The sequence below is a fragment of the Bactrocera latifrons genome, unplaced genomic scaffold, assembly GCF_001853355.1.
Source record: "Bactrocera latifrons isolate USDA-ARS-PBARC rearing strain unplaced genomic scaffold, ASM185335v1 scaffold_54, whole genome shotgun sequence".
Lineage (NCBI taxonomy): Eukaryota > Metazoa > Arthropoda > Insecta > Diptera > Tephritidae > Bactrocera > Bactrocera latifrons.
Window position 1 is genome coordinate 1,089,209 of NW_017537201.1, and position 9,617 is coordinate 1,098,825.

The following is a 9,617-nucleotide window of genomic DNA, read 5'->3' on the forward strand; positions in this document are numbered from 1 at the left end:
GCTTAAATGAAGAGTGCAGAACTTTTGCAGCGTCGCTGACGGTTGACAGTTAACTGTGTGTGTGTGGCAACACGTGAGTTAATGAACTGTTTGGCGCATTGAATTGTAATTAAGTGGAAAATTTTAATTTCATACAAAATTTTAAATAATAAATTGCGAAAATAAAGGAAACACATTTGTAGATTTATATAAAACAAATTGGCTTGGATTTTTTTTTTAATATTGTGTGTAATGTGTGATCCTCGCTTGATCGAGCAAGTTCGTTGCTTTAGTCTTTTGTTTGATGCAACTTTGATCAGCAAAATACTCAATTGGGGGGATTTTGATTTTTCATTTTATTCTTTTTGCTTTGAAAAGTTGCCGCTTGTCACCAAAACTAGTTGGGGTATTAAATCCATAAAAGTAAGGGGTATATTTCATGGACATAAGTTTGAAGTAATCTGTTAATGTTGGCTTAGGAATTTTATCTCAATTTAACACCTCATGAATAGTTTTGTACACAGGCTTGCCACACATTTTGTAATAATTTTGCTACTTTTATTTGAATGAACAGGTGGTAACTCCTACTGAATAGTTTTCTTAATAATAAAAGTAAACCCGAATCATTTCTAACCGTCGCTTTAGACATATTTTTGGTAATATTTCCATACTTATAATATACATACATACATAGAATTTCGACATCTGGCTACTCTATAACTAAATGTGTGTAGATTTGTTATTTTAAAAATATATTCTTACTTTCTTTTTAACTATTTTTTTTATAATTTTTTTTACAATCTGGCAACTATGTAAAAATTAAAAATTTTTATTTAGATATTATTTCTATTTTTACCACTAAATTAATAACTTATACTACACACACTAAAGCAATACAATTTCCAGAACAAAATACTCTCAAATATTACTCTAAAAACATCACAACCTTATTTTTCAAAACATATTTTTAAGATCAAAACAATTTATATCAACAATTCTCCTAATCGTTAGTTATTCGTAAATTAACTAAATATTTTTTATCTAATATAGTGGCACCCCTATTTTAAAACATGGTGCTCAAATTAATCAGAATATGTTTTATATTTTTTTTTTTTAAGAAAAATATTGTTTTGCCATCACAATTTGACAAAGTTGTTATTCAAATATGGCAACCCCATTTTTCAAATACAAAAAAATGATTTATGTCAATAATCCTCTAATTTGTAAATTAATTAAAAATTCACTAAATATTTTATTACACTATATGGTGGCAACTCTATTTTGAGAAATATTGCTCAAATCAAAGCCTCAAGAAATGGCAACCCTAAATCTAAAGCACATTTTTGCGACTATAGTTATTTATATCAACAATTCTTTTAATTGTAAGTTATTCGTAAATTAACCACATATGTATTTTATTATCCAATATGGTTGAAAAAAAAATGCCTTAAATTGAAGAAAATTTGTTCTTAAGAAAAAAATTGTATCCACCGTATTTTCAAAATATTATATTATTGCTCAAATATTATATTCAATATACGGCAACTCTATGCTTTTCATAACACACAAAATGTGATTTATAATAATCATTTTCTTTATAAATTACAAATTTTTTTGTTGAAAACAGATAAATAGGTATTTATTAAATATTTATTTGCAATACTTTGGCAACTCTATTTTAAAAAATCAAATAAAACAAAAATATTTCTGTTTTAAGAAAAAAAAGCATATTGTCCCCCAGATTTAATAAAAAGTAATTAAATTTTATTATCAATAAATGGCAACCCTAAATTTAAATTTTTACAAAAAAGCTTCATAATAATATTTACGTTATATGTAAGTATCTTTTAATAAATAAATTTTAATATAAATAAATATTTACTTTACAATAAGGTGGCAACTTTGTGTTGACAAATTTTGTTCTAATTAAAAGAAGATATATGTATAAAAAAATTGTTTCGCTTATTACATATAATATTTAGCATGGATGTATAGCAACGCTTGCAATAACTGTTAACAAATTGATATTTTATATTTTTTTTTTGCAAAACCAAAATTATGAAAAGATTTTGGAAATTTTTTAAAGTATAAATTTGCTATGAATTATAGCAAGAATTGCTTTTAATTTTGTTTTTACTTTTTCAATTTGATATAATCTTAGCATGACCTCCAATATAACTGTAAATAGAATATTTTCGACAATGTGTGGTCCATATCACACCCACTTTTATATTTACCATCCGTACTACTATGCACAGTTAACTTAAAAATTAATTAGTCATTTTGCACACAGATGCACAGTCACCACTGGTGTTGGTTTCATTGTCTTACACTGTTTAACAGTTGCCACATTTTTTTCTTCGCGTTGTTAGAGAAAGTGGCTACCTGCTGCCACCGCTGCTTGTTGTCAGCAACAGTTTATGAAATTTGCAAATTTTTCCACCGAATTGCCTCCGGGGCGCATCTTCTTTGCGCACGTTGCTCTTTGCCGCTGCCAGATAGTATTATATTATATTTTGACCATTAATTACGGGTTTCAGCTACTTTTTCAATCACTTCATCTTCCACGGCCGCTTGTTTAGCAAAATCGCTTATAAACCTAATTAACTTGGCAACAATTGTTATGTTTTGTGCCACTAAAGTGTTGCTATTGTATGTACTATGCCGCGTTCTCATTAAATACTTATAAAAGAGGCGTTGCCAATTGCTTGTTGAGACTGAAAAAAAATTCGCAAAGTCAAAGTCAATAACCGCGAATTATTCACATGTGCGTGGAGACGAATATTATAAAAGTGTGAATATGTGTGTATATCTAAGTAGATTAAACCTTGATTGATATTTATGAAGTGATGTTAGGTAATATAAGTTGTTATAAATATAGTTCTAAGTGTATCTTAATGAAGGACGAGTTCTACCCTCACTTTACAATAGAACTTAATAAAGTTATAAAATACGGATAAAGAACGCTTTTCTTTAAAACAAAGACCGATATTCGGATATTAAAGAAGAATTATAGCATTTTTTAATAATTTTTCTCTGAGACAGATAGTCTATTATCTTGGTTAGTCGATCCAAATTATTAAACGAAAATGGGTTAGTTTTTATAATACATAACCCAAAGAATTATATTTCAATGGGAAATCGTTTACCCAACAGCTTCGATTATTGAACTAGTATAGAGAGTTTCTATGAATTTGAATTGTGGAAGAAATAATATCTATGAAAATTATTGGCACTATTTAAAAGACAACACGAAATGTCTACATTTGATCGTTAGTAAGTCACTTGAGATTTCCATGATCAATAAGTTTCAACCGAGTAAGCTTGTGAGACATTTTCAAATCGTTTTTGGCATAAATTCATTACAAAACACCTCATAATAAATATTCTTCAAAGAAATAGTCAACGAGGTACTTGAGTATATAGCAAGAGATTACAAGAATTAATAAAAATTAGCCTTATCTTAAAATGGATGGTAGCAATGTCGCAACATAGCCCTCAGGTATCAAATAGTCGTAGTCCTAGAACAGTAACAACAACAAACTTGCTGTGGTCCTTGATAAACTCCTTGATGGTAGCAGCTTCCTTGAAATTCATTTCGATGGCTTCCGATTCCGCTGAGACTAGGCACCCAAACCAGTCTAATCATGTCTGAAGCACTCATGGAAGGTGTTATTTGCAGATTAGCCGTCTGATTTGGATTCCGATGAGACAAGCTTGCGGTAGGTAAGGTCAATGGTTGATCCTCCAACATGGCGAGTGGATCACATTTAGACTGCTATACTTTCATTCTACTAAGACCAGGCACCCAAACCGGTCTAATACGAAGCAACTCGATGCTAAAGATCCCCTTCTATTGAGTCCTGCGCACGCTGCTATGGTCAGAAGCCTGAAACTGGAGTTGATAGATAGTTATCGAAGTATCGAAGTCTCTGCGAAAGCTTTGCTCTATCTCTATCTCCTTAAGAAAGCTCATCGCCTCTCTTCTCCAGCGACTGCTTACCACCCATGCCTCGCTCGAAGGTATGTGATCAAAAAGAAGTCTGCCAGGTCTATGCGGCAACCTAGTAGTCCAACTACTTTGGAAAGAAATAAGATAGTGCCAGGATTTCAGAGATCCTAGAATCGTAGCCATCTAGATATCCAGATTATCGTTTGCGGTCATACAGCTTTCTGTTGTATCCACTGGAGAAACCAAAGTGAGCATTATTATTCGGTGATTGAGTATTTCTCTCCCCACAAATCTTACTTAAAACTCACTTTTCCCTCAGTTAATGTTTATGTCAGTCTTCATTTTGTCGTGACGAAAAAACTAACCAAGTAAGACTATCACTATAAGATCTCGGCCATAAAAGCCACTCGCCTTAACATCACAGTTTTTCAAGTCAAACCGCTTGACATAAAGCGTCCATTGTTACAAAAGAGATTTCTTAGATGACTACATGCATCCGATCTTCTGGCCAAATATATGTATAAGAGCGCTTTTTTTCGAAGCTCTCTTTCATCCATCTATGATCCGAAGAGACTAGTGGTTTCGCTAACATATTCGCCTAAATTTTAGCTCAACTTGCCGAAAATTTAAGAAACAGCTTTCCCAAAATGACAAGAGCAATAGCCGCAAATCACAAAGGTTATTAACCAGGCTCTCTGCAAGTCAATAAAACCAAACAAAGCTCTTCCAATACTTTACCAATTTGCAACAATGCACAACAGGCCTCCGTCTTCTACTATATACTTTGTTTTCTTACAAACGTTGCACACATACAACTCTGTATTGTCTTCTTAGTTAGTCATTGTAGACTAGCGTTGCCATTTTACGCTTCCTCAAGGACCTCTTCATTACACAGGAAGCAAAGATTTCTTTGGCCTTTTTTCCATCGCTTTTGCATCTTTTAGCAGCAATTGCCGAATAGACGAATGCATATTTGCTTGAAAGCTACAACAAAAACCAGCTAAGCAAACGAAAGATGAGAAGAAGAAGCACAAATGATAAGCAACAATGTCGATGCCGAAATTTTAGTGCATTGCTTGCAACAAAATTGAAAAATTTGCGCAAAACAACAGCGAAATAAAAATAAATCTTTAGAATATTTGAGTGAAGCAAAAAACAAAAAAACAACAAAAAAAAAAAATATGAAAATGTACAGGCTGTTGGTTTCACTATTTAGACTGTGTGCATGCACTTGCAACTAGGCAATGCAACACTGCCAAATGAGCATGCAATATGCGACCACTCATTCATTTCTTCATTATTTCGTTTGTTCCAGTCCAAGGAAGACAGAAGACAGCAGGCAGGCTGCAAGCTCGCCGGCAGACCATTTACTTAGCACAGCGCTTATACGATCCGTATACTTAACGGCTGGTGGCACTTAGTTCTAGCTGTGGAGGCCGAGAAGACTTGGTGCATACATGCATATATCCATACTCAGGTTTTCGGTTGAGTTAATGGCCTCTTGTGTGCCCCGCAAATCGATGCTTGGCGTTTTTGTGTTCGTGTGTGTGTGTGTGCGGGAGCTTTTTGGCTATTATTTTCCCATCTGGTTGTCTAGTGCATGCAGTTTTGTCTATTCGGTATGGGTAATATAAGTAAATGAGTGGGCCTTGTTATACCCAGCGCTCAAATGCTTATTTGGCACTTTAACTTTACTATTTTTTCATGTACAAATCATAAGACAGTTCTTAAAAAGCTAATAAAAGTAAGCACAAAACGAACAATCGAACCCAATATAATTCTTAAACTTAAGCCGAATATAACTGAATTCTCCATAAAAATCGACAAGTTTTAGGGAGATCATCGGTCTCACTGAAAGCAGTGGCTTGAATAACCTCGAAAACTTATTGATATACCCCTTAATCAAGTCTTTCCTATATATCTGCATATTAAGGTCTTTCTAATAAGTCTGTCGGAAAATACAGCGTGGACACAAAGTATCGCTAAATCTCTCACAATTTAGCTTAAAATATCCTGAAACGACAGATAGAAAGCCCTAGAACTAGATGCTACCAACCTTAGGAAGTTCAAAAAAATTGTAGTTATATACAACCGCAACCCTCTGAAATGAAAGACCAATGAGTCACTCAGGCGGTGTTAGGGTTTTACTCAAGCTCAATCTCTATGTTTACTCATCGGCGTGCTATCTAGTAACCTTAAATAAAAGATAAAGTCTTCTCGATAAATCAAAAAGCTCATCAGTTACTTTATAATGGCATTACCTTTAAAATGTTCTATATATAGGTTGACTTTTATATTTCGGGATTTGGTAACCCTAGTATTGCAAGCTGGAAACTCACAATTTTATCATGAAATTTTATATATTTGATGGTATGCATACTCAGAATATTTTGACATACGCACGCTATTTGTGTTGTTTACAGTAACTTAAAATATTCTTATCGACTAAAAAATTTTATGAAATCGGGAACATTTTCATGCGAATATTTTTTTAAAACTTTCATCAAGAGTGCATAATGAGCTTAATTGAATTTTTGACGATGAAAGTAAACAGCAGTAGACTGGATAGATGTTTTAAGATGAGCCGAATCCAACATTCTCGTTCTTTTTATTCTCGTTCGTGAACAATAAACTCAATGTTTTTCGAGACCTGGAGACGTTTTCAGAAATGAACAATGGACGTTACACTGCACTCTTTTATGAGATTTTTTTCTCGAATATCACTACCAGATATTTACACTGAACCGTTTCAAGAATGAACAATGGACGTTACACTGCACTCTTTTATGAGATTTTTTTCTCGAATATCACTACCAGATATTTACACTGAAAACTCATGAAAGGTTTGTAGAAAAGTATAATTTTAATTCCATCAACTTTTGTGAGAAATTTGTCCTAACTTTTCCCTATTTCTTGCATATATTAGCGAAATAATATTTTCCAAATTACCTATAGAAAAAAACTTCAATTCATATAAGAATCTGAGAAGGATAGATTGTAATTGAATCACAAGTTGTCAAGTATAGTATAGTAGATAGAGTAGTTCCCTTGCGTATCTAGTTCAGAAATCGGCTTAACTCTTTTAGTAGGCATCTTGAGTTGAGGAACAAAATACTTCGACTAACTTGTTTTCGGTTGTAGTGAAAAATCTTCGATTCTATAATAATACCCAGCCGTCATTTGCGTTGGGTATAAAAACATTCGATCTCTACACAACTCAAAATTCTTTGCTTGTTTCTAACAAAGATTGTTACAAGCTTTAGTTGTTAAAACGACTGTCTATTCTTCTTAACAAATTTTTTGGACTTATTATTTAGTCTTCTTCATTTTTCACCATTTTGTATACTTACACCAGATAAATCTCCAAACGAATGGCTGAGAATGAGCATGAGAGGCCTTTCGTTTCACAGACCCTCAAAAGCGGTGCGGAAGAACCCTTGATTTTTCCTCGTGAATGTATGGGAGTTTTCTTTTTCATTAATTTAAAAGAAAAGACAATACACTGATGGTAATGATACAAGAAGAAGAAGAAAACTGAATGCGAACAAATCCATTGCAACAAAAACAAAAAGCAGCGAAAAAATGCACAATCGTTAATGCTTGAAGACTGGCGAAATTGATGAATGCATTCGATGCCGCAATGAGTAGTAACTGTCATTAGCAGGCAACAACAGCAACAAAGTGAACGAGCCAGAAGCAGCACACGATAATCATGTGGCAAGGCATTGTTGGATATCCTTTCAAATAAACAAGCAATGCATGTTTTCCGAAGCAACAAAAACAAAAAACATAAAATTGTATAAAATAAAGTAAAATATTTTGTAAGAAATATTTAGTCTATCTTGCACGTGCGTGTGTGTGTGTGTGTGTGAACAGCGCAGTTCATTGCACGGCTACTCATTTCTGTGTGATTGCAGTTAGCTAGTTATAAAATTGAACGAATTTTTAGCTGTTTATTAATACCTTGAACGGAGCGTATTAAGTTTTGACCAGCTGAGCCGATTTAGCCATGGCCGTCCGTATATAATGTTACCTTAGTTTTTGAGATATCGTTTTGAAAATTTGCACACATTCTTCTTTTCTCAAGAAACTGCTCATTTGACGGAATAGTCGATATCGAGTCACTATAACATATAGCTGCCATACAAACTGATCGGTCAAAAGCGAGTTCTTGTATGGAAGAGTTTCTTATTTGACAAGATATCTTCACGAATTTAAGGACAGACGATTTTTTAGAACAATACTTTAATTTCCGAATATATTGTAAAGATCATATCACTATAATATATAGCTGCCATACAAAGTGATCGACTAAAATGAAGTCCTTATATGGAAAACTTGCCCATTTGATAAGATATCTTCACTAAATTGGGCTCAGATTATTTTTCTAGGCAACACTATAATATTTTTATGAATTGTTCAGATCGGTTCACTTTAACATAAAGCTGTTAACAAACTAATCATTCGATATCCAGTCCTTGTATGGAAAACTTGCGTATTTGATAAAACATCTTCACGAAATTTGTCACAAAATTTTGTTCAAGCCAGTGCTATAATTTCTTTAAATATTGTTCAGATCGAACTACTATAATATATAGCCGTCATACAAACTTAACTATCAAAATCAAGATAAAAATCTTTTATAGCCTTTTATACGATAAGAAATGCACCTGTGAAGGGTATTATAAGTGTTTTCTTGTTTTGTCGTTGTTGTTTTGCTTTACGCCGTTGCACTCCGCGCACTTAGCGCAAGGATAATCCGATATTAATTGCGGCTTGTCATGTTATGCCCGGCGCTTTTTCTCAACACGCACATACATACACACACATATAAAGAAATATGCACACATACACGCATTCGTATACATTATTCCTTCATTGCATTTATATTTCATTTGTAGTCAACTTTTCTTCGGTGTGAGCACTTGTCACTGCCCTTTAACCCCGCCCACACACTCGACTTGCGTTTCGTTTGTTGAATTCCGTTTTCTTGGTGTTTTGTGCACTTTTACATTTCCTGTATCCTTTCGCTATAGTTTTTCGGCGATGTTTTTTTTTTTTTTTGTCTTCAACTTTCTTATTTTGTTGCTTTGCTGCGCTTTCTTTGTCTGCCACACGCCGTTGCAGAGCATTTTGTAGCGTCTATAGTTGTTTTTTGTTGTTCTTGTCGCGAGATATAGTACTTTCTTATTTATTGTTGTTGTTGTTGCATTTCATTCATTATTGCATTGCCTTGTTGTTGTTATTGTCTTTGTATATTTGATATGATTGTGGTATTGCATTTTTTCGTTGCTTTTGTGTCTGTGGCAATGTTCTTTTTCTCAATTTTATTCCATACTTAAATGGCTGTGTGGTTGCGTGTGGGTGTGTGTTAATGTTTTATTTGTGCGACCGGCTGCCAGTAATTTATTTTCAAGTATCACGCAATTGTGTGTATTATGCAAATACCGTTGTTGTTTAAGCAATGTTGCAGCAAATGAGTAAATGATTTGTTCAAAGTTTCTATTTTTGTTGTTGTCTAAAGTATTTTTTTTATTATGTTTATAGGGATTAGCCTTCGGTTTGAGTTTTTGGTGGATTACTCATAGGAAAGAAATTGTCGCCAAAATTTGGAGTTTCCGGTGTTACTTCAATGGCAGTAACTTTCAACAACATTTCTGGCTGTGTAGTGGTAAAAAATCTTGTT